The sequence below is a fragment of the Somniosus microcephalus genome, chromosome 7 (genome assembly GCF_052327205.1).
Source record: "Somniosus microcephalus isolate GS21.2 chromosome 7, FLI_Smic_1.0, whole genome shotgun sequence".
Classification (NCBI taxonomy): domain Eukaryota; kingdom Metazoa; phylum Chordata; class Chondrichthyes; order Squaliformes; family Somniosidae; genus Somniosus; species Somniosus microcephalus.
In genome coordinates, this window is record NC_140993.1 from 23,098,803 (window position 1) to 23,121,564 (window position 22,762).

A 22,762-nucleotide genomic window follows, 5' to 3' on the forward strand; every position below is an offset into this window, starting at 1 on the left:
CGCAGTGCTTCTCAGAGCATGATCTGAGGGTGCTGGTTAGCGCTGTGGAGAAGAGACGCCATATTTTGTTCCCAGACAATGGGAGGAAGCCGCCAGCCCGCGTCTACCGGAAAGCCTGGAGGCATGTCGCCACCAGGGTGATATCCAACAGTGAGGTCCCCAGGAGCTCTGTACAATGCTGCAAAAAGCTAAATGACCTCGCCAGGATTGTCAGGGTGAGTACCCTTTCCAGTGTCCTCCTCATCCCTGCATGTGCACCTCACATTATGGGCAAAGGGACCTGAAAGCCCTAATGGCCAGCCCTCATGCAGCAGCTATGGGACAGTCATGAACATCAATTGCACATTGTGCACTTAACACACTGGCCAGGCTATTCGACCATGGGAGGCAGTGCACACAAGATCAGGGCTACACACTGGCCAGGCTATTCCACCATGGGAGGCAGTGCACACAAGATCAGGACTACACACTGGCCAGGCTATTCCACCATGGGAGGCAGTGCACACAAGATCAGGGCTACACACTACACTTAGAGGCCGTCCTTTCTCTTGCAGGCCAAGCTGGCCAATAATAAGAGGAGGCGGACCCCAGATCCAGCCGCTCACCGAGCTGCAACAGCGCGTGGAGCGCATCTTGGGTGCCCGGGTGATTGGCCCCGTTGCATCGGGAGATGCCGACCCTGTTCTGGGCACCAATGGCAAGGACATCACCTTTTGGACCTCTCTCGTCCCACTTGCGCATCAGATCTACAACCTTTGCCACTGTCCGACCAATGCGCTGAATGCCACCACTCATGCATCCCTCGCTGACGCCCTCTCCTCACTCTAAAGCTACTCTTGTGCCTTCCTGCTTTCAGATGGTGAGGAGGAGGTCCCTGAAGTTGCCAGTGACAGCCCCTCAGAAGAGGAGGAGGAGGAGGAGCAAGAGGAAGGCGGCCCATCAGGGGAACCCTCAGCCGCGGCAAGCCATGCCACTGTAGGGGAGACGTCTTCCCTGGAGGGGAGCGTGGGGGAAGTGTCGGAGGGGAGTGTAGCTCCTGGGACCAGCGGCCTGCAGAAACGCGGGAGGGGGGTGGAAGCTCAGCTGCCTTCTCCCCAGAGGGGGGAAGGGTTGGAGGGGAGTCCAATTGCTGGGCCCAGCGGCGTCCAGCAACGCAGGAAGGGTCGGCCAGTTCGGCGGCCTTCTCCCCAGAGGGAGAGTCTGGCCTCCAGTCTGGAGACGGTCAACGCCGAGGAGATGCGCCGCCTCGAGGACATGTCCGCGGACTCGGAGCGCCAGCACACGGAGCTCATGGGGGTAGTGGGACGGATGCCTGAGGCCATCGAGTCCCTGTCTCGGAGTGTCACCGAATTCGGGGCCTGTCTGGCAGCGAATGGCCAGGTGATCAGTGGTGCCGTGCAGTCACTGGCTGCTCTGATGCGGTCACAGAACAGGGCAACATGGGCACTCACTGCTGCCACACTCGCTGTGTCAGCCCGGCATCGCCAGGGCACCCGGCGCGCTGCAGCAGCACAGCGGTCTGTCCCTCGGCAGATTGCTGTGCATGCTGCAGTGCTGGCCCGGGCGAGTGCCAGTGTCTCAGGCGACCAGCGAGCGCCTGCCATCCGCCAGCTTGCCCCCATTCCTCCAGCCGCCACTGCCACTCCCCCAGTGGAGCTGCCATGAGCTGCTGCAGCGACTGATGCTGGCCAGCCACAGCTGCAGCATTCACCAGCCGGCCCCTCGAGGGCCAGACCTCGTCTAGGCCGACCCCCAAGGGCATCTGCCGTCACGACATGTGCCCCTCAGGAGCCTTCCCCCAGCCTTGCAGCAGCCACTGGCCTCACTTTGAGGAGGAGCAGCAGGGCGTCCAGGGGCCGGCAAAGTTTGCAGAAGGCATCGCCCTCGCGGGACACAAAGTAGAGGGTGTGTCCAATGTTGTGTTTTTTGGAATGGTTGTTTTTTGAAGGCCGAGGATGAGGCCATTTTTGTTTACATCTTTTGTTAATCCTCCCCAGGTTGTGGGAGTGAGTCATGTGTGTGAGTGTTCTTTGGGGGTTTCGTGTGTTCTTGGTTTTCATGTGGGAAGGGCCCTGAGTTTGTAAAATAAGCCATTTTATTTATTCACATTGTCCATGTTTGATCTTTGAAGTGTTTGTTGCCGTAACCGGCTGAGGGCTTGCGCAGCGGCTGCAATCATGTTCTTTCATTGGCACAAGCCATTCCCTGACAGGGGGCCTAGAAGTGACGTTCAATAAGCCGCCGACGGGCAGCCCTTGGACCTTGTGCCTCCCTCCTGGGCTGGTACTCCTCGTCCTCCTCCTCCTCCTCCTCATGCTCCTCCTGCTCCTCCTCCTGAGGTGGTGGTCCAACGTGAGGTGGCAGTGCCTGAGTCCTGCGGATAGCCAGGTTGTGCAGCATGCAGCAAACGACGACGAATTGGGAGACTCGCTCCTGCGAATACTGGAGGGCTCCCCCGGAGCGATCCAGACAGCGGAACCGTTGCTTCAGGACGCCGATTGTTTGTTCGATGAGGTTCCTGGTCGCTTGATGGCTCTCGTTATATGCCTCTTCAGCAGGGGTCGTGGGCGCGCAGAGCGGGGTCATGAGCCAGGTACGCAAAGGATAGCCTTTGTCCCCGATAAGCCATCCTCTTGGGTGAGGCTGTGCCTGGAACATGTCAGCCACAGTTGTCTGTCGCAGGATAAAGGCATCGTGGTTGCTGCCTGGAAAGCGGGCATTGACAGCTAGGATGCGCTGCCTGTGGTCACACACCAGCTGTACTTTGAGGGAATGGTAGCCGTTCCGGTTGCGGTAATCCTCGGCATGCTCCAGAGGTGCCCGCAAAGCCACATGCGTGCAGTCAATGGCGCCCTGCACCATGGGGAAGCCCGCTATTCTTGCAAATCCCACTGCACGCTGCTGCTGCTTGTCCAGGGTCATGGGGAAGGAGATGAATTGGCGTCTCCTTTTGAAAAGGGCATTGGTCACCTGGCAGATGCAGCAATGCACGGCGAACTGGGAGATGTTAGCGATGTCCCCAGCAGCGGATTGGAAGGAGCCGGTGGCATAGAAGTTGAGAGCCACCGTCACCTTCACTGCCACCGACAGAGACGTCCTGCGCATCAGCTGTGGACGCAGATCTCTGTGAAGCAGCTGGCAGATGTCTGCAACCACCTCCCTTCTGAATCGCAGCCTCGTAACACACTGCGCGGAGACATGTTGAGATAGGAGAACTGCTGGCGGTATACCCTGGGTGGGTAAGGCCTCACTTGGCGACGCCTGTTGCCCCCCCTGCGTCTAGCCAGGGCTGCCACTCTCTCACGGTGTCTGTAAGCCCTTCCGACATAAGGCTGAAACTCAGTGTTGGCACCCAATGCAGCCCCCATAATATGCTGGCAAACACTGAGATCTCAATGAAGGCAAAGATAATTGCAAAGCTCTGGCCTGAAGCCAAAAAGACCTGTCCTAGTGTTGGGCCAAAGCAGTGAGCTCTCTTCCTTTGTCTCTCTCCAAAAATCCGTTGCACAAGAGTGAATGCTGCAAAATGGCTGCCCTTTATAGTGCAGGGTACGTGCCCTTTAATTTGCGCTCCCTGCGGCCCGCCTCGGCTGTGTACCGTTCCACTTCACAGTCGTTAGGGCCGCCCGGCGCACAATGGGGCAGCGCGAGTGAAGTTCCGGTTCCGGGCGCACAAAGGGCGTTGCACGACGAAATGACGTCATGATCTGCGCACGCAAAGACTTTGCGCTGGCGCTAACTGTCTACTGAAGTTGGGGCGAGACGCCGATCGCGCTGCGCCTGGGCGCTAAGCGCCTAGCGCTCGAGATCTGCTCCTCCTAAGGCGCTAATGGCTGGCGCAGCCAACTGAATTTCTAGGCCTATGTGTCTATACTTTATGCAATAATGACAAGACAGCTTGGAAGATTCAACGTAGGTCTTTACTTAATACCAACAGGCGGGAAACTGAGGGGAGATCAGTACCCACAGTACTATTTATACCCCTATGGCCAGGAGTGGCACTACGGTATCACTACGCCCTACAAAGTAGTGCTGCCCTGGCCATAGGTTTAAAGTAACATACCTATTACATACACAACAGTTCTGGACTCTCCCGCCATCAGGAACATCCTTTCTGCATCTAGTCTGTCTAGTCCTGTTAGAATTTTATAAGTTTCAATGAGATCCCCTCTCATTCTTCTAAACTCTAGCGAATATAAGCCTAATCGACCCAATCTCTCTTCATACGTCATTCCTGCCATCCCAGGTATCAGTCTGGTGAATCTTCGCTACACTCCCTCCATGGCAAGAACATCCTTCCTCAGATAAGGCGACCAAAACTGCACATAATACTCAAGGTGTTGTCTCACCAAGGCCCTGTACAACTGCAGCAAGACATCCTTGCTCCTGTACTCGAATCCTCTCGCTATGAAGGCCAGCATACCATTTGCCTTCTTAACCACCTGCTGCACCTGCATGCTTACCTTCAGCGACTGGTGCACAAGGACACCCAGGTCTCGTTGCACTTCCCCTTTTCCCAATCTATTGCTATTCAGATAATAATCTGCCTTCCTGTTTTTGCCACCAATGTGGATAACCTCGCATTTATCCACATTATACTGCATCTAACATGCATCTGTCCAATCACCCAACCTGTCCAAATCGTACTGGAGTCTCTCTGCATCCTCCTCATAGCACACACGCCCACCCAGCTTTATGTTGTCTGCAAACTTGGAGATATTACATCTAGTTCCCTCATCTAGATCATTAATATATATTGTGAATAACTGGGGTCCTAGCACTGATCCCTGCGGTACCACACTAGTCACTGCCTTCCATTCGGAAAAAGACCTGTTTATTCCAATTCTTTGCTTCCAGTCTGCCAACCAGTTTTCTATCCAAGTCAGTACCTTACACCCAATCCCATGCGCTTTAACTTTGCACGCTAGTCTCTTATGCGGGACCTTATCGAAAGCCTTCTGAAATTCCAAATACACCACATCCACTGGTTCTCCCTTATCTATTCTACCAGTTACATCCTCAAAAAATTCCAGTAGGTTAGTCAAGCATGATTTACCTTTTGTAAATCCATGTTGACTTTGTCCGATCCTGTCACTGTTTTCCAAGTCCTCTGCTATTACATCTTTTATAATGGAATTTTGCATTTTCCCCACTACCGATGTCAGGCTTAACGGTCTATAATTCCCTGTTTTTTCTCTACCACCTTTTTTAAATAATGGGGTTACATTAGCTACCCTCCAATCCATGGGAACTGTTCCAGAGTCTATAGAATTTTGGAAGATGACCAGCAATGCATCTACTATTTCTAGGGCTACTTCCTTAAGTACCGTAGGATGTAGATTATCAGGCCTGGGGATTTACTGGCCTTCAATCCTGTCAATTTCCCTAACACCATTTCCCTACAAATACTGATTTCATTCAATTCCTCCCTTTCATTAGACCCTATGTTCCCCGACATCTCTGGGAGGTTATTTGTGTCCTCCTTTGTGAAGGCAGAACCAAAGTATTTATTTAATTGATCTGCCATGTCTTTGTTCCCCATTATAATTTCCCCTGATTCTGACTGCAAGGGACCTATGCTTGACTTTACCAATCTTTTTCTCTTCACATATCTAAAGAAGCTTTTAGTCAGTTTTTATGTTCCCTGCAAGCTTACTCTCATATTCTAATTTCCCCCTCTTAATTAATCCCTTTGTCTTCCTTTGCTGAATCCTAAACTGCTCCCAATCCTCAGTTTTACTGCTTTTTCTGGCCAAATTATATGTTCTCTCCTTGGATCTTATGCTATCCCTAATTTCCCTTGTTAGCCAATATTGAGTCACCTTTTTTGTTTTATTTTTATGCCAAACAGGAATGAACAAATTCTGTAGTTCATCCATGCGATCTTTAAATGTTTGCCATTGCCTATTCACTGTCAACCCTTTAAGTAACATTCTCCAATCCATCCTAGCCAACTCGCGTCTCATACCATCGTAGTTTCCTTTATTTAAATTCAGTACCCAAGTCTCTGCATCAACTACTTAACTCTCCATCTTAATGAAGAATTCAATCATATTATGATCGCTCCTCCCCAAGGGGCCTCGCACAACAAGATTGCTAATTAATCCTTTCTCCTTACATAATACCCAGTCTAAGATGGCTTGATCTCTAGTTGGTTCTTCAACATATTGGTTCAGGAAACCATCCCGTATACACTCTAGGAATTCCTCTTCCACAGTATTGTTACTCATTTGGTTAGACCAATCTATATGTAGATTAAAGTCACCCATGATAACTGCTGTGCCCTTATTGCACGCATCTCTAATTTCCCATTTAATGCCATCCCCAACCTCAGCATTACTGTTTGGGGGTCTGTATACAACTCCCACTAATGTTTTCTGCCCCTTAGTATTTCTCACCTCTACCCATACTGATTCCACATCATCAGAGCTAATATCCTTCCTTACTATTGTGTTAATCTCCTCTTTAACCAGCAATGCTACCCCACCTCCTTTTCCTTTTTGCCTGTCATTCCTGAATATTGAATACCCCTGGATGTTGAATTCCCAGCCTTGGTCACCCTGGAGCCATGTCTCCGTAATCCCAATTATATCATATCCGTTTACATCTATTTGTGCAGCCATTTCATCCACCTTATTACGAATACTCCTCGCATTAAGACACAAAGCCTTCAGGCTTGTTTTTTTTTTAACACTCTTAGACCTTTTAGAATTATTATTTACTGTGGCCATGTTTGATTTAAACCCTTGATTTCTCTGACTGCCACTTTTGCTTTTCTCCTTCCTGTCTTTTGATTCTATCCTTGCTTCCCTTTCCTCTGTCTCCCTGCACCAGTTCCCAACCCCCTGCCATTTTAGTTTAAACCCTCCCCAACAGCACTAGCAAACACTCCCTCTAGGACATCAGTCCCAGTCCTGCCCAGGTGCAAACCATCCAGTTTGTACTGGTCCCACCTCCCTCAGAACCTGTTCCAATGTCCCAGGAATTTGAATCCCTCCCCCTTGCACTGTTCCTCTAGCCATGTATTCATCTGAAATACCCATCTATTTCTACTCTAACTAACACGTGGCACTGGTAGCAATCCTGAGATTACTACCTTTGAGGTCCTATTTTTTAATTTACCTCCTAACTCCCTATATTCAGCTTTTAGGACCTCATCCCGGTTTTTACCTATATCGTTGGTACCTATATGCACCACAACAACTGGCTGTTCACCCTCCCCCTCCAGAATGCCGTGCAGCCGCTCTGAGACATCCTTGACCCTTGCACCAGGGAGGCAACATACCATCCTGGAGTCTCGTTTGCCCCTGCAGAAACACCTATCTATTCCCCTTACAATAGAATCCCCTATCACTATAGATCTCCCACTCTTTTTCCTCCTGTCCTGTGCAGCAGAACCACCCACGAGCCAAGAAGTTGGCTGCTGCTGCCTTCCCCGATAAGCCATCTCCCTCAACAATATCCAAATTGGTATATCTGTTTGAGAGGGGGATGGCCACAGGGGACCCCTGCACTACCTGCCTGCGCCTACTACTCTGCCTGGCGGTTACCCATTCCCTTCCTGCCTGTGCAGCCTTTACCTGCAGTGTGACCAACTCCCTAAACGTGCTATCCACGATGTCCTCAGCATCGCGAATGCTCCAGTATGTATCCATTCGCAGCTCCTGATTTCCCACATCGCACAGGAGGAGCATGCCATGGGGCCAAGCTGTCCTACCATGACTTACCCTTTAATTAATTTTAATTAATTTAAATCAAATTAATACCACTAATTACACTACAATTAAATGATATACTCAAGGGCCCTTGTTTCCTAGCACTCCCCGCTACACAACAGAGACCTTAGAAAATATAACCACAAAATTAAGACTTTCTAAACTTTATAAACTATGAACCTTAACTGTCAAACTATAGGGTAGTATAAGTTCTCACCCAATCAGCTGTTTCCTCCTGCCCGCGTCACGTTTTGAATTGTGACGTGGCTCTGGAACGCCGCTGCCGGTCTGCAAGATTGGGAAGGCTCTGTAAAAAAAGCCCGTGAAAGTGAGTTTAAATAATCACTGAACCTCCGCTCTCACCGCTCCTGACACTGGTCTCTGTAAAAAAGCCCGCGAAAGTGAGTTTAAATATTTACTGAAACTCCGCTTTCACCGCTCCCGACAATGGCCTCTATGAAAAAGCCCGCGAAAGTGAGTTTAAATACTCACTGAAACTCCGCTCTCACCGCTCCCGACAATGGCCTCTATAAAAAAGCCCGCGAAAGTGAGTTTAAATACTCACTGAACCTTCGCTCTCACTGCTCCCGACACTGGTCTCCGTAAAAAAGCCCGCGAAAGTGAGTTTAAATACTTACTGAAACTCCACTCTCACCGCTCCCGACATTTCCTTTTGCTCTGCTCTGCCAAAAGCTTTGCACCAACTCTGCCGCCCATGCCCTCACTCGCACCAAGTCCCATTCACCCATCACTGACCTGCATCAGCACCTGGTCCGGCAACGCCTCGATTTTAAAAATTCTCATCCTTGTCTTCTAATCCCTCCGTGGCCTCGCCACCCCCCCTCCCTATCTCTGTCATCTCCTCCAGCTGCACAACCAAGGTTCCCGCTAAGCTGCGTGGTCTGGAAGGTCTCACGCAGGCTGTTCACTGGCTTCTACAGGGAAGAAACCGCGCACGCGCGAAAAATTTGAATAGGCCACGCACCCAGTTAAAGGGACCGCGCACTAGAAAAAATTAGGGGGAACATTGCCCACTACCCTCCGAGATCTCTGCACTCCTCCAATTCTGGCACATCCCCGAATTTCATCACTCCACCACTGGCGGTCGCGCCTTCAGCTACCGAGGCCCTTTTGCTGTGGAATTCCCTCCCTAAACCTCACCGCCTCTCCCTGTCTATCTCCTCCCTTAAGACCTACCTCTTGGTGACCTGTCCTAATATCTCCTTATGTGGCTTGGTGTCAAATTCTTTGGCTGATCACATTCCTGTGAAGTCTCTTGGGACGTTTTACTACGTTAAAGGCGCTATACAAATAGAAGTTGTTGTTGTTGTACCATCATGGTACCGGTAGGCAGCAGGTGACATCTGGGGCTAAGCTCGGTGTGCCAGATCGGTGTTGATATTTGCTGGGCCATTTCAGAGGGCAGTTAAGAGTCAACCACATTGTTGAGGGCCTGGAGTCACATATAGGCCAGGCCGGCTAAGGGCGGCAGATTTCCTTTCCCTAAAGGACATTAGTGAACCAGATGGGTTTTTACAACAATCCAGTAGTTTTATGATGCTAGCTTTTTATTCCAGATTTATTTAATTGAATTTAAATTCCTCAGCTGCCCTGGTAGGATTTGAACTCATATCTCCGGATCGGTAGCACCAAGATTCTGGATTACTAGTCCAATAACCACTATACTACTGTACTTTACGGAGCTAAACAGGCATAAAAGACATTTACATAGGAACATGGGAACAGGAGCAGGCCATTCTGCCCCTCGAGCCTGTTCCACCATTCAATTAGATCATGACTGATCTGTATCTTAATTCCATCTATCTGCCTTGGTCTCCTAACCCTTAATACCCTTGCCTAACAAAAATCTATCAATCCCAGTTTTGAAATCCCCCACCAGGGAAAATAGTTCCTCTCTATCTAGCCTATCAAATCCTTTAATCGTCTTAAACACCCCTTAACCTTCTATACTCAAGGGAATACAAGCCCAGTCTATGCAACCTGTCCTCATAATTTAACCCTTTTAGCCCCCGCTATCATTCTGGTGAATTAGCGCTGCACCCCTTCCAAGGTCAATATATCGAGTGAGGACATGGGCGGCAGAGTTGGTGCCCAGAACTGAACACAGTGTCTAGATGGGGTCTGACCAGAGCTTTACAGAGCTGTAGCATAACGTCCTCCCCTTTGCATCCCAGCCTCCTCGTGATAAAGGTTAACATTCCATTCGCCTTTTAAATTGTCTTTTGTACCTGTCCATTAGATTTTAATGATTCCTGTACGGGGACCCTTAAATCTCTCTGCTCCTTCACAGTTCCCAGCTTCTCATCATCATAGAAAATACTTTGATCTATCTTTCTTAGGTCGAAAGTGGATGACCTCACACTGCCCCGGTTGAAGTCCGTCTGCCAGAGTTTTGCCCACTCCCTTAATCTATCAATGTCCCTTTGCAACTTTCTGCTCACACCTACACTATTTACTGTGCCACCCAACTTGGTGTTGTCAGCAAACTTGGATACATGACTCTCTATTCCTTCATCTAAGTCATTTATAAATAGAGTGAAAAGCTGCGGCCCCAGTACAGATCCCTGGGGGACACCACTAGTCACATCCTGCCAATTTGAGTGTATACCCATTATCCCTACTCTCTGTGCCCTACCTCCTAACCAAACCGTCGACATTCATGCTGGTGATATTTTACATAACGTTCTTTCCCGCAATCAATAAATCCATTGTCTAAAATGGATGACATATCGCAACCAATCACCATGGGAGATACAAATGGAACATGGGGCTTATTCTCATTATTCCCTGTCAGGTCATTTCAAAGGCAGCCTTAAATCTTTCCTACAGGCTGCATCAGTGGATCTATATACTGAATCTGTCATTGGGGAAAGGTATGAAAAAAAATCAAACAATCGTCAGAAAACCAGTATCAGATCAGGTGGGGGATGGATGGGAGGGAACTTCTGAGGATTAGTGAAGAAAAATGCGCTGAGAAATACCTTTATCAGATGTAAAAATATCTCCTATCATTCGTATTCCAGCTTCACTAAGCCACAAATCATTACGCAAAATGAATTTACCCCAACAGTAATCTCTTGCAGGCAGCAGGACAGTAAATGGGAAAAGTAAATGGTAAAAAAGAGTCATTGCGGGACTGGAGACATGTGGTCTGTCTAATCTATTCCCTGCAGATTGTATTGGTTGTGTTGGAGGCCTGCTTGACAACCACCACTCGGTAAGTGAGTGAGGACAATCTGAGGCAGTGGCGTCCTACTGTTATATTTGCCAATGCCCCATGTAGCCGCCACCTCCTGGGTATAGTCAGAGATCTCGTTGGGCGAAAGTAGGAATGTGAATTAGGACCAAAACTATGAAGCAGACTGAAAACTCATTTCAACAGATGGAGCCGGGTTTCTTTTTCAGAGCCAAGCGCAGCAAAATAAATTAGATTTTTAAAAAACCAAATGAGCAAGTCTCGCTCCGTGAGAGTTGACGGGACTGGGAACTCCCCCACTTGCGAGCAATGGAGGTTCGGTTTCCCACTAAATAAATAGCCCAATACAGTCTATACTCCTCCTGATCCATCTCAAGATCGTGATATTGGAAGCTCAGCCACTGTACTTTTAAGAACATCAGAAATAGGAGCAGGAGCAGGCCATTCGGCCCTTCGAGCCTGCTCTGCCATTCAATAAGATCTTCATCCTCAATTCTACATTCCTGCACTTGCCCCATATCCCTTGATTCCCTTAGTATCCAAAAATCTATTGTTCTCTGTCTTGAATATATGTTCCTCAGTTTATCTAAGACAAATGTCAAAATCTTCTAAAAAGGCTGTAGCAAACAAATTGTCCCACGCTCTATCAAAACTCCCCAGTGCGCAATTCTGTGTCAGAATCATCCTCAGGGATTGCCAGTGGCACCACCACACTGAGAGGAAGCATTAAAAAAACAGCGCCTACTGCGGAACAGAACCTGTGAAAGGTCAGAACATCACTCAACGTAGTCCAAAAGTTAAAAATAATCTGCCTAAATATATCCAGCACCAAAACAGGACAACCTAGATGAAAAATAAGATAAGAACACTCCCCCCCACCCCCCTCCACAAAAAATGTAGACCTCCTTGGGGAACAAGTCACAGCGGCGGCTCAGCAGACAGCTAACCCGCAAGAGCAGAAAGCACATTTAGCCTGAGATAGCTCCCAGGAGGTGTAGAGAAAATGAACTCGGGAGGGGGTTTCCATTAACAATCAGAATCGAGGGCGGAGGCAGTGGCGGTGTTTCTCAATGAGGCGGACATGGAACTGAAAGAATTCTCCACTGGGAGGAAAGAAAATCAGTGCCAGTGATGATTGGGTCACTGGAATGGTTACCAGAATAACCTGCCTGATGGAAGGCGTCAGGAAAATAAATAGTGCTAAATCTCGACAAGGTCGTGGATATAATACCAGGATCTGCAGGTTCCTGGAGGCGATGGTAGACAGGGGGCCTGATTGCCTTTCTCCTAAAATCACTGCGGAGTTTATTAAATCTCAGCCTGGAAAAGAAAAGCTTATTTTGGAGCTTCTTGGGGTGGAAATTGGTATGCGGTGCGCCCGTTGTTTTGGGCGTAACGTGGGCGCAAAGCATGCCAACGCAGCAGCGGGACGTCCTGCGCCTAACCTGCGTAGGCATTGGCCTCCCACTCCAGAGACTTCAGCACATAATCTAGGCTGACACTTCGGGGAGTGCTGCACTGCTGAATGTGCTGCTCTCTCTCTGATGAGATGTTAAAATGAGGCCCCGTCTGCTCTCCCAGTTGGATGTAAAAGATCCCATGGTACTCATTTTGAAGAAGAGCAAGCAACTTCTTCTGTTTTCCGGGCCAACATCCCTCTTCCAACATCATGAATACAGATTGCCTGCTCCTTTATTTCATTGCTGTTTGTGGGATCTTACTCAGTGCTAATTGGCTGCCGCGTTTCCGTACAGTGACTACTCTTCAAAAAAGTATGGATATCAAAGTGCTTTGGGACATCCTGAGGTCATGAAAGGTTTTTTTTTTATTTGTTCACAGGATGTGGGCGTCGCTGGCAAGGCCAGCATTTATTGCCCATCTCTAGTTGCCCTCAAGAAGGTGGTGGTGAGCAGCCTTCTTGAACTGCTGCAGTCCATGTGGTGAAGGTACTCCCACAGTGCTGTTAGGGAGGGAGTTCCAGGATTTTGACCCAGTAACGATGAAGGAACAATGATATACTTCCAAGTCAGGGTGGTGCGTGACTTGGAGGGGAACTTACAGGTGATGATGTTCCCAAGTGCCTGCTGCCCTTATCCTGCTAGTGCTGTTGGGGAGGGTTTAAACTAGCTTGGCAAGGGGATGGGAACCTAAGTATAGATTCAATAGGGAGGGAAGAAAAACTGGAATTGGAAAACAAAAATATAGAAAGTAAATTGGAAGGACAGAGGAATCATGGGCCAGATAGTAGTCAACAAGGAGGTTTGCCTGTACTAAATGGTATATACTTCAATGCAAGGAGTATAGCGAACAAGGCAGATGAGCTGAGGGCATAGGTAGATACTTGGGACTGTGATATTATAGCTATTACAGAGACGTGGCTGAAAGAGGGGCAGGTATGGCAGCTCAACATTCCTGGTTACAGGATTTTCAGACGGGATAGAGAGGGAGGTAAAAAAGGGGGGGGTGTCGCTGTATTGATTAAAGAAACTATTACAGCTGTGAGGAGGGATGATATGTTGGAGGGATCATCAAACGAGGCCATATGCGTCGAATTGAAAAACAAAACAGGGGCGATCACACTGCTGGGAGTGTACTACAGACCCCCCAACAGTGAGAGGGAGATAGAAGAATAAATATGTAGACAAATATCTGAGAAGTGCAAAAACTATAGGGCAGTAATAATAGGGGATTTCAACTACCCCAATATTAACAGGGATAAAATTAGTGTGAAGGGTATAGAGGGTGTGGAATTCCTAAAATGCATCCAGGAGAACTTTTTTAGCCAGTATGTAGCAAGCCCAATGTGGTTCTGGACTTAGTTTTAGGGAATGAAGCTGGGCAGGTAGAAGGCGTATCAGTGGGGGAGCATTTTGGTGCAAGTGATCATACTTCTGTTAGATTTAAGGTAGCTATGGAAAAGGACAAGGATAGACCAGGAATAAAAATTCTAAATTGGGGAAAAGCAAATTTTGCTAAGCTCAGAGGGGAATTAGCCATAGTGGACTGGAAATAGCTACTTGAAGGTAAATCAGTGTCAAAGCAGTGGGAGGCATACAAGCAGGAGATCTGGAGGGTTCAGACCAAACATGTGCCTTTAAAGAAAAAAGGTGGGACTTACAAATCTAGAGCCCCCTGGATGTCGAGAGACATACAGGGTAGGATAAAGAAAAAAAGGGAGGCGTATGACAGATACCGAGGGCTAAATACTCCAGAATCTTTAGAGGAGTACAGAAAGTGCAGGGGTGCAATTAAAAAGGATATTAGGAAAGCAAAGAGAGAGCATGAAAAATTCTTGGCAAGTAAAATCAAGGAAAACCCAAAGATGTTTTATAAATATATTAAGTGTAAGAGGATAACTAAAGAAAGGGTAGGGCCTATCAGAGATCATGAGGGTAATCTGTGTGTGGAGGCGGGAGACTTCGGTAGGGTTCTTAATGAATACTTTGCGTCTGTTTTCACAAAGGAGCGGGGCAAAGCAGACATTGCTATCAGGGGGAGGAGTGTGAAATATTAGATGAAATAAGCATAGTGAGAGAAGAAATATTAAGGGGATTAGCAGCTTTAAAAGTGGATAAATCCCCAGGGCTGGATGAAATGTATCCCAGGCTGTTAAGTGAAGCAAAAGAGGAAATAGCAGAGACCCTGACCATCATTTTTCAATCCTCTCTGGCTTCAGGTGTGGTGCCGGAGGATTGGAGGGCTGTTAATGCGGTACCCTTGTTTAAAAAGGGAGAAAAGGATAGACCGAGTAATTACAGGCCAGTCAGCCTAACCTCGGTGGTGGGAAAATTATTGGAAAGACACGGATTAATCAAGGATAGTTAGCACGGATTTGTTAAGGGAAGGTCGTGTCTGACAAACTTTATTGAATTTTTTGAGGAGGTAACAAGGAGGGTAGATGAGGGTAGTGTGTTTGATGTAGTACATATGGACTTTAGCAAGGCTTTTGATAAGGTTCCACATGGCAGACTGGTCACGAAGTTAAAAGCCCATGGGATCCAGGGCAAAGTGTCAAGTTGGATTCAAATCTGGCTCGGAGACAGGAAGCAGAGGGTAATGGTTGATGGGTGTTTTTGTGACTGGAAGGCTGTTTCCAGTGGGGTTCCGCAGGGCTCAGTACTAGGTCCCTTGCTTTTTGTGGTATATATCAACGATCTAGACTTGAATATAGGGGGTATGATTAAGAAGTTTGCAGATTATACTAAAATCGGCTCTGTGGTTGATACTGAAGAAGGAAGTTGTAGACTGCAGGAAGATATCAATAAATTGGTCAGGTGGGCAGAACAGTGGCAAATTGAATTCAATCCGGAGAAGTGTGAGGTAATGCATTTGGGGAGGGCTAACAAGGAAAGGGAATACACATTAAATGGTAGGACATAAGAACATAAGAACATAAGAAATAGGAGCAGGAGTAGGCCAATCGGCCCCTCGAGCCTGCTCCACCATTCAATAAGATCATGGCTGATCTGATCCTAACCTCAAATCTACTATCACTCTCCATCCCACCCAAACCCATGTGATCTCCCGGGAGAGGCGAAAAACCAGATTAAAAAACCCAATGGCCAATTTGGGAGAAAAAATCTGGGAAATTCCTCTCCGACCCATCTAGGCAATCAAAACTCGTCCAGGAGATCATTTCTGTCCCTATATTTTCTACAGTACTTACCTTCTGTAAAGGCGATCTCCACCCCAGCCAGGAACAGGAATATAACCATCTGCTGAAATCTAACAGAATTAGAACACAAGAAGTAGGAGCAGAACCAGGCTACACGGCCCCTGGGCCCGCTCCACTACCCACAGGGCCACGACCATTCCGAACCTAGACTCATGTCCAATTTCCTGCCCGCTCCCCGTAACCCTTAATTCCCTTTACTTCTAGGAAACTATCTATTTCTGTTTTAAGTTTATTTAATGATGTAGCTTCCACAGCTTTCTGGGGCAGCAAATTCCACAAACCTACCACCCTCTGAGTGAAGAAGTTTCTCCTCATCTCAGTTTTGAAGGAGCAGCCCCTTATTCTAAGATTATGCCCCCTAGTTCTAGTTTCACCCATCATTGGGAACATCCTCACCGCATCCACCCGATCAAGCCCCTTCACAATCTTATATGTTTCGATAAGATCACCTCTCATTCTTCTGAACTCCAATGAGTAGAGTCCCAATCTACTCAACCTCTCATCCCCTCATCCCCGGAATTAACCGAGTGAACCTTCTTTGTACTGACTCGAGCGCAAGTATGTCTTTTCTTAAGTTGGACACCAAAACTGTATGCAGTATTCCAGGTGCGGTCTCACCAATACCTTGTACAACTGCAGCAATACCTCCCTGTTATTGGCCCAGTAATTCGGGTCCCAACGCGTGAGTACGGACAGGGTACTCACGCGTGGGCCCGTTGGAAGTGCCGGATTTCAACATGCACAGTGCATGCGCGGGAAACTGGCATTTCCTCCAAGGGGTTCAGAGGTCCAACGCATGCGCGCAGGACTCTGCGCGCACGCGTTGAACTTCCTTCTTTTTGACAGGTTTGCCCGTGTGTAAGGGCAACAACTTTTTAGAAATGTAAAAAGGAAACGTAAGGACTTGATTCTTTAAGGTAAGTGGTCTATTATTTTTCCACAGCTTTATTGTTTTTAAGGACTTTACAGTAAGGTAAGTGTATTTTTAGACACGATTTTTAATTTGAATAATTGTTTAAAATAGTTTTTTAAAGTTATTTATAGTTCATTTAATTAGTGGGATGTTTTTTAAAATTTTATTTAAAGTTTAAGTAGTGTTTTGGGCGCCCGTAGTTTTCATGAGTTTGACAGTTCTTACTATCAAACTCATGAATGAAGTTTTCCCTCCCCTGATTGGCTGCCCAGTGCTCACCTGATCCCAGCCGACACATCGAACTAACTATGCCACTGGATCAGGCAAGCACAGCGCGCCGACAGCTGAACCGGGCCAGTGACAGGAATTCCAAGCAGGCCCAGGCTTCAGCTGTCGGGGCACCGGGTAAGTGCACATCGGGGGCTTGCACGCACGGCAAGCCCCCGAACCTAATTTCTGGGCCATTATATTCTATCCCCCTAGCAATAAAAGCCAACATTCCATTGGCCTTCTTGATCACTTGCTGCACCTGCATACTAACTTTTTGAGTTTCGTGCACCAGGACCCCCAGATCCCTTTGTACTACAGTACGTTCCAGTTTCTTGCCATTAAGATAATAACTTGCTCTATGGTTTTTCCTGCCAAAGTGCATAACCTCACACTTTCCAGTATTGTATTCCATCTGCCAAATCTCTGCCCACTTACTTAGCCTGTCTATGTCCCCTTGCAGGTTTTTTATGTCCTCCTCACTCACTACTTTCCCTCCCATCTTTGTATCATCTGCAAACTTTGATATGTTACACTCGGTCCCCTCCTCCAAATCATTAATATAGATTGTAAAGGGTTGGGGACCCAGCACTGACCCCTGCGGAACACCACTAGTTACTGATTGCCAGTCTGAGAATGAACCATTTATCCCAACTCTCTGCTTTCTGTTAGAGAGCCAATCCTCCACCCACGCCAGAATATTACCCCCAATCCCGTGATTTTTTATCTTGAGCAATAATCTTTTGTGTGGCACCTTGTCAAATGCCTTTTGGAAGACTAAATACACTACGTCCATTGGTTCCCCTTTATCCACCCTGTATGTTACTTCTTCAAAGAACTCAAGCAAATTTGTCAAACATGACTTCCCCTTCATGAAACCATGCTGACTTTGTCCTATTAAATTATGTTTATCCAAATGTCCCGTTACTGTCTCCTTAATAATGGACTCTAAAATGTTACCAACCACAGATGTTAGGCTAACAGGTCTATAGTTTCCAGCCTTCTGCCTACTACCCTTTTTAAATAAGGGTGTTACATTAGCAGTTTTCCAATCTGCCGGGACCTTTGCTGAGTCCAGGGAGTTTTGGAAAATTATTACCAATGCATCCACAATCCCTACCACCACTTCCCTCAAGACCCTAGGATGTAAGCCATCAGGTCCAGGGGATTTATCCGCCTTGAGTCCCATTATTTTACCAAGTACCACTTCCTTAGTGATTTTAATCGTATTTAGCTCCTCCCCCACTAGAGCCCCCTGTTTGTCCAGTGTTGGGATATTCTTAGTATCCTCTACCGTAAAGACTGATACAAAATATTTGTTCAGCGTTTTTGCCATCTCCATGTTTCCCACCATTAATTTCCCAGTCTCATCCTCTAAGAGACCAACATTTACTTTAGCCACCCTTTTTCTTTTTATATAACTATAGAAACTTTTGCTACCTGTTTTTATATTTTTTGCTAATTTACTTTCATAATCTATCTTCCCTTTCTTAATCAATCTTTTCGTTATTTTTTGCTGTCTTTTAAAGACTTCCCAATCTTCTATCCTCCCACTAGATTTAGCTACCTTATATGCCCTTGTTTTTAGTCGGATACTATCCTTAATCCTGAGTAGTGTAGAGGAACAAAGGGACCTTGGAGTGCATGTCCACAGATCCCTGAAGGTAGCAGGCCAGGTAGATATGGTGGTTAAGAAGGCATACGGAATGCTTGCCTTTATTAGCCGTGGCTTAGAATACAAGAGCAGGGGGGTTATGCTTCAACTGTATAAAACACTAGTTAGGCCTCAGCTAGAGTACTGCGTGCAGTTCTGGTCACCACATTACAGGAAAGATGTATTTTGCTATCGTACAGGAAAGATGTGATTGCACTGGAGAGGGTACAGAGGAGATTTACAAGGATGTTACCGGGAGTAGAGAATCTTAGCTATGAGGAAAGACTGGATCGGCTGGGTCTGTTTTCCTTGGAACAGAGGAGGCTGAGGGGAGACATTATTGAGGTGTATAAAATTATGAGGGGCACAGATAAAGTGGATAGAAAGGACCTATTTCCCTTAGCAGAGGGGTCAAAAACCAGGGGACACAGATTTAAAGTAATTGGTGGAAGGTTTAGAGGGGATTTGAGGGGAAATTTCTTCACCCACAGGGTGGTGAGGGTCTGGAACTCACTGCCTGAAAGGGTGGTAGAGGCAGGAACCCTAACCACATTTAAAAAGTACTTGGATGTGCACTTGGGATGCTCTAACCTGCAGGGCTATGGGCCAAGAGCTGGGAAGTGAGATTAGGCTGGAGAGCTCTTTGTTGGCCGGCGCGGACACGATGGGCCGAAATGGCCTCCTTCTGTGCTGTAACTTTCTATGATGCTACGATTCTATCCTTCTAGGTGGTAGAGGTTGCGGGTTTGGGAGGTGCTGCCGAAGGAGTCTTGGTGAGTTGCTGCAGTGCATCTTGTAGATGGTACACACTGCAGACAGGGTGCGCCGGTGGTGGAGGGAGTGAATGTTTAAGGTGGTGGATGGGGTGCCAATCAAGCGGGCTGCTTTGTCCTGGATGGTGTCGAGCTTCTTGAGTGTTGTTGGAGCTGCACTCATCCAGGCAAGTGGAGAGTATTCCATCACACTACTGACTTGTGCCTTGTAGATGGTGGAACGGCTTTATATAAAAGCCAACGCTTTCTTCCTTTCTTTTATTTTTGCTGGAGAACTGTGCCCAATCTGTATGGGGTATTTCTGCTGATTGTTGCTAAGTCACAATTGTGGTGTATGTAACCTGTTCCACCTTAAGAGAACTACCTTAAGAGATGTACTACTTTCTCTTGGCTGCTGTATACTGTAATACCGGTGGTGACCACACCGGTATATAAGTGTTGTGTAGGGATTTGCTGGGCAGTTAAGCCCTGACCTCCGAATAGTAAAGATCTGTTAAAAGCTACTCCTGTGGTCTGTGTCCAGTGATTTATCATAAGCATAACTGGGACACACAAACTTAACAGTGGCGACGAGTCCGATCTTACCCTGCGGCAGTTTTACATCCAAGGCAGCTTCGCCCTCAGAACGGGCGTCGAGAAGAGGCATCCGCCCTCATCATCCTGCTGAGCGCCATCGCACGGGAGGCATCGAGAACCCGGGTTAAAAAGAAAAATTCTGACCACGAAGCCCTCCATCAGCGACAGGCAGTGATCATCCCTTCTACCATGGTGGTGGGTAAGCCGATCAGCGACACGAGCAGAAAGTCGGCCGCGTTGACTGTGGAGTGGGGGAGGGAAAACGGAGGAAAAAGGGCGGAGAACTCGACCACGGCCGGTGAAAAGGGCCGGGCTGCAATCGAGGCCGAGAGGCGCAGCGACTGGGGCAGCTTAAGGCACGAGAGCCGCGGAGAACTCAAACGCAGCCGGTGTAAAGGACCGGGCTGCATGCGGGGCTGAGAGGCGCAACAGCAGGGGAAGCATGAATGCCCACGGGAACCGCGGGGGAGTAAAAGCAGCGTCGGGGAATTGAGAACCGCTGGGGAGGCGAGAACGGCAGCAGCACGGCAATCGCCATTGCAGCCAGCGGGGGAAGAAGGCAAACGCGGGAATCCTCCATTGTAGTCGGCGGGGGAAGAAGACGAGCGCGGGAAAGACCGCCAAGCGCGGGAAGCCGTCATTTTAGTAGGCGGGGAAAGAAGACAAGCGCGGGAAGCCGCCATTTTGAGAAAAAGAAAAATTTTAAAAACTTGCAAGGATGCCTAAACATGGGAACATTAATACCTTTGATAGCGATATCGAAGATTGGACCACGTATGTAGAACGCATGGAAGTTTATTGTAAAGCAAATAAGGTACCAGATGATGAGAAAGCACTAACCTTATTAAGCTCAATGGGTGCGAAGACATACGGGCTATTGAAGCACCTTCTATCACCAGATAAACCGACGGATCAGACTTTCGCGAATATTGTTACTGTCCTGAAAAATCATTTAAACCCCACGCCGCTGATGATAGCGGAACGATTTAAATTTTACAGAAGAACGCAGCTGAAAGACGAAAGCAACGCTTAATTTTTAATTGAACTGCGTAAGCTATCAAAGTACTGTCAGTTTGGAACAGGACTAGCAGATGCGCTGAGAGATAAATTTGTGTGTGGATTGTTAAAAGAAGGAACACAAAAGCGACTGCTTGAGGAGAATGATCTTACGCTTGATAAAGCTGTCACTATTGCAGCATCGCACGAAGCCGCAGCGAGAGGCACTGCGGAAATGCAGCTACGGTCACCGGAACTCAGCACCAATCAAATGGTCTTGGGTACAGTAAGATGTTATCGTTGTGGAAAGACAACGCACGATCAGAACCAGTGCTGGTTCAAAAATCAGGAATGCAGAAAATGTGGCAGGCTGGGTCACATAGCTAAAGTATGTCGGTCAGGAAAGAAGACCAGCAACAAAAAGTCATCGCAGGAAAAGTACAGAAAGGTACACAAGGTGACAGAGAACAGTTCAAACGAACAGAAGTCAGGTTCAGACTCCAGCAGTAATGAACTGGGTAGTCTAAGAGTACACAATGTTTGTAATGAAGCAGACCTCCAAACAATCTGGGTCACACTTCAGATAGCAGGAGTCCAAGTGAAGATGGAATTGGACACTGGATCGGCATTGACGGTCATGAATAAGCAAGATTACAAAAGGTTATTCCCACATATTCCCCTACGGGATACGGAGATTGTATTGAAAACATACACGGGGCAAAGAGTATACCCCATCGGGAAGATAGAGGTAAAGGTGGTCCACAAGGGCAAAGAAAGCCGAGGAATGGACTTATATGTGCTACCTGAGGGAGGTCCACCACTACTGGGACGGGAGTGGATTAGGAAAATAAATATGGGCTGGCATTCCTTAAAAGCACTAACGGTAGATTCCGGTTAAAAAGATGTCAAACCTAAACGATTGTCCAGAATATTGGACGATGCTAAAGAGGTGTTCCAACAGGGACTGGGAACACTGAGAGGAATTACGGCAAACATCAAGGTTGAAGAACATGCAAACCCGAAATTTTTCAAAGCCAGACCGGTACCTTATGCGATACGACCTGCTGTGGAAGCTGAGCTGGAAGGGCTAGAACGTTCAGGAGTACTGTCTAAGGTAGACTGGAGTGAGTGGGCCACGCCTATTGTTCCCGTCATGAAGCGTTCATCGAGCAACAAGCCGGGGGAACCGGGGAAGGTTCGCATCTGTGGAGATTTCAAGATCACTGTTAATCCGGTGCTTCACACGGTGCAGTATCCGCTTCCGCGGATTGAGGATATCTTCGCTTCGTTGTCTGGCGGGAAACACTTCACCAAGATAGACCTGGCGCAGGCGTACTTACAGATGGAAGTTGAGGAAGAGTCACGCCAGTATCTCACGATCAACACGCATAGAGGCTTGTACCGGTATAATAGACTGGTTTTTGGAGTGGCATCGGCTCCAGCAATTTGGCAGAGGGCCATGGAGCAGGTATTACAGGGAATTCCAGGCACACAATGTTACCTGGACGATATTCTGATTACAGGAGATGATGACGAGGAACACCTTGCAAATTTGGAACTGGTGCTCACCAGATTGAAAGAATATGGACTTCGAGTTAATCGCCAGAAATGTGAGTTCTTTCAGAAGCGGATCTCGTACTGTGGTCATGTCATTGACCAGGAGGGGCTTCATAAGTCTCCTGACAAGATCGAAGCTGTTGTGAAGGCTCCCACTCCGGATAATGTATCCCAGTTGAGGTCGTTCCTAGGGTTGATTAACTATTACCATAAGTTTCTGCCAAATTTATCCACGGTGCTGCACCCGCTGAACGCTCTTTTGCAGAAGGGAGTGCCATGGAAGTGGAGCGAGGACTGTAAGAGGGCCTTTCGCAAAAGCAAGGCATTGATCACCTCAGAGGAAGTGTTGGCTCACTTCAACCCAATGCTGCCTATTCGTTTGGCTTGTGATGCTTCTCCATATGGTATTGGGGCAGTAC

At 47.7% G+C, this 22,762-nt stretch overlaps 1 protein-coding gene across 1 annotated transcript in view; it reads left to right on the forward strand.

The window, feature by feature from the left end:
- Nucleotides 1-22,762, forward strand: part of LOC147114555 (cadherin-7-like) — a 190,992-nt gene that overhangs the window by 20,446 nt on the left and 147,784 nt on the right. The window lies entirely within an intron of this gene.